We start from the raw sequence: 3,360 nt of genomic DNA, 5'->3' as shown, positions 1-3,360 counted from the left end.
GGTGCTGGCTTCCTCCAGGGCTGGAGGAGCACACATGGAGTTGGCGCCTATGTTCAGGTGAGATCTTTCAATAAGATACCCAGCTGCATTCATTTTGCCTTCTATCCCTCTATTGAATGTCAGCATCTCTCCTAATTCCTTATTTATTTTTTGTGGAAGAAGGGGAAACCTCCCTTGACATTTTAGCTGATGGTGGCAATGACAACGGCAGGGGTTCCCATGTGGGATTTGAACACCGTCCTCCCTTTCGTTCTTTTGAAAAAATCAGCCATTTTATTTATTGTTAGATATAGAGATGGTCAAGACTCTTTTTTTAACACTTTTGTTTTCCACTGGAAAATGCCAGTTTATCAGCACTGACATTGTTCTTTCAGAAGAGAAAGTTTTGACACATTTTCTTGTGTTGGGAATCCAAAATGATTAAGCTTGTCCAAACACCTTGTCTCAACATTTTCTAAATGAAAATCTTCCAATTATTTTTGCATCCGCATTTGCATTTTTGCATTTCATGTTGAAATTTATTTTAACTTCTAGTAAAAAATAAAAAAGGTCAAAATTGAAATGAAACATTTTGAAATTATGGGAGCAATGCATGTCAGCCGACCCAATCCCAGTTTTGTGTGGCGGGGGGGGGAGGGGAGGGTTATCTGTTCACAACCTTCAGGTTGAGTTTTTCAGAGTTGCACAAGGGATTTAGATGCCTCATTTCCATTAGAAGGAAGGGGAATGGACATCCCATCCTTTAAAGGGCTTTGAATCTCTCATACTACCCATGGCACTTGATCAAAGGCAAAGTATTGTTATGTCAGTTTGTTTTTTACATTTCTGTTATTATTGGTTTAATGCCAAGAGATCTCAGCTGAGACCAGGGCCCCATTGTGCTAGGACCTGTGCATGCACATAGTAAGAAATCTGCCATGCTGAGAGCACAATCTAAATGGATTAAAGGTGGGAGTGGAAACTGAGGCACATAGCAGGGAAGTGACATTGCTAGAAGTCAGTGGTAGCACTAGAAAAGGAACCCATGTTTTCTGACTCCTTGTCTCAGGCTCTATGAAGTGTGCACAGCATTACTTCCACAAACTTTTGGCATTATCAAGTTATTTAAAGGCTCATATTTTCAAAGTTTCCCGGGAGATACGAACATACAGTGGATGTCTCTAAAAATCCCAGCTAAAATCTGTACATTTAAACCCCCAGGAAACTCAGTATTTGTGACTTTATTTAGTCATAGGAAGGTGGAAACTCAGACTGACCAAAATCACAAACACTTTTAGAGCTCATGTAGTGAATTTGTGGATCTCAATTTAAATGTCTAGGTGTTCTTAAGTTCTCATCATCATCATCATCATCATCTATATTTATCTCTGCAGAGATTCTTTATAGCCTATGGACTCAGGCTTACAAACACTTTCAATACACTATGTACCTGAGAAAAGTTACTCATATGTATAAGTGTTGGTATGACCCACTCATGAGTGTATGTTACCAGCCCCTGTCCCTAACCCCCAAGCCCCATGCTGATCCATAGAGGATATGACTTTTACAGCCAACACTTACAAAGGTTTGGCTTTTTATCTCATTCTGTACTGGTTCATATATTTAGCCCTCAAAACCCCCTGTTCAATTCCGGATGTGCAAGCCACAAGGGTGGTTGGAATATTTAGGACCAGGTCTCTACCAACATATATTAAAGCAGCAATCCTAAAAGTACAGTGCAAACCTTTGATACTTAAAGGTTGAGGTTTTCCAAGCTGCCTAGGAGAATGGGCCCCCAATTCCTATTAGATTTAATGGGATTTGAGTATCCATATCACCAAGGCACTTTTGAAAATCTCAGCTTAAATCTCTAAATTTAAAATGGCATGAAACTCAGCATTTATAATTTTATCAAGCCATATTGACATGCAAAATTCTGAATGACAAAAACCGTAGAAATCTTATCCCTTTTTTGCTTGCAAAAAACCCCATAACTAGCCAAATAACAAACAAACAAACAAACAAAAAACCCTCTTAACTGGAAAATCTGAAAACCAAACATTTTCAGTCCAAACACAACTCTTGTTTTCAGCTGAAATTTCTCTGTTTTCAACCAAACCTCTAACATTTTCAACTAGAAAACCCAAAATATATTTTATTTTGACAAAAAAAACTTTTTTTGCGGGGAAGCTTAAAAAAAAAGGATTTTCAGTTGTTATTGTTTTTTGATAAGCAGAGTCACTGCTTTCCAGTATCAGTCTCCCATCCTGCAAGTATGACCAGTTTTTCTTTGTCCTAGATGTATAACTCTATTCGGCACCAATGAGGCCACATCTGGAGTATTGCAGTCAGTTTTGGGCCCCCCACTACAGCAAGGATGGGGAAAAATTGGAGACAGTCCAATGGAGGGCAACAAGAATGATTAGGGAGCTGGGGCACATGACTTATGAGGAGAGGCTGAGTGAACTGGGCTTATTTAGCCTGTAGAAGAGAAGAATGAGTGGGGATTTGATAGCAGCCTTCAACTTCCTGAAGGGGGGTTCCAAAGAGGATGGAGCTTGGCTCTTTTCAGTTGTGGAAGATGACAGAACAAGGAACAATTGTCTCAAGTTGCAGTGGGGGAGGTCTAGGTTGGATATTAGGGAAAACTTTTTCACTAGGAGGTTGGTGAAGCACTGGAATAGGTTACCTAGGGAGGGTGAAATCTACATCCTTAGAGGTTTTTAAGGCCCAGCTTGACAAAGCCCTGGCTGAGATGATTTAGTTGGGGTTGGTCCTGCTTTGAGCAGGAGGTTGTACTAGATGACCTCCTGAGGTCTCTTCCAACCCTAATCTTCTATGAATCTATGAATGGGGCTGTATTGAAACACATGTTCAAATGAACCCAATTCATCAAGCAATCTAAATCAGCCTGAATAACTGACGTCATTATTATTTGCCACTATCATCATGCCATTATCATCATGTTTTTTTGGCAGCACCAAGCGCAGACACCTGCAAGACCCCACTAGACACACATCTATTAAATGATTTACCATTTACAATTACTTTTTACAGTTAGCCAGTGTTAGAGGGCTTTCCCTTCACCCTCTACTGTGGTTCTTGTCATGCAGACAGAAAGCAGAAGACCAGAAGTCTGAAGTGTAGACAATGTGATGTTTATTGGGGTTAGTTTCCAGCAAACATGTGTTCCATAACTCTTACGCCTCAGAGCCTGAAAAATGCTACTTTAAGTGAAATGATGTTAAGTGAATCCAATTTCCCCATAAGAATTAATGTAAATAGCAGTGGGTTAGGTTCCAGGGAAATTGTTTTCACCAGACAAAAGACTATATATATATATATATATATATACACACATATACACAGTAGAAGTTTTAA

This window comes from Terrapene carolina, unplaced genomic scaffold (genome assembly GCF_002925995.2).
Source record: "Terrapene carolina triunguis isolate 2854851 unplaced genomic scaffold, T_m_triunguis-2.0 Scaffold51683, whole genome shotgun sequence".
Lineage (NCBI taxonomy): Eukaryota > Metazoa > Chordata > Testudines > Emydidae > Terrapene > Terrapene triunguis.
The sequence above is the reverse complement of the archived record's forward strand: the minus strand, read 5'-3'. Positions refer to the sequence as shown.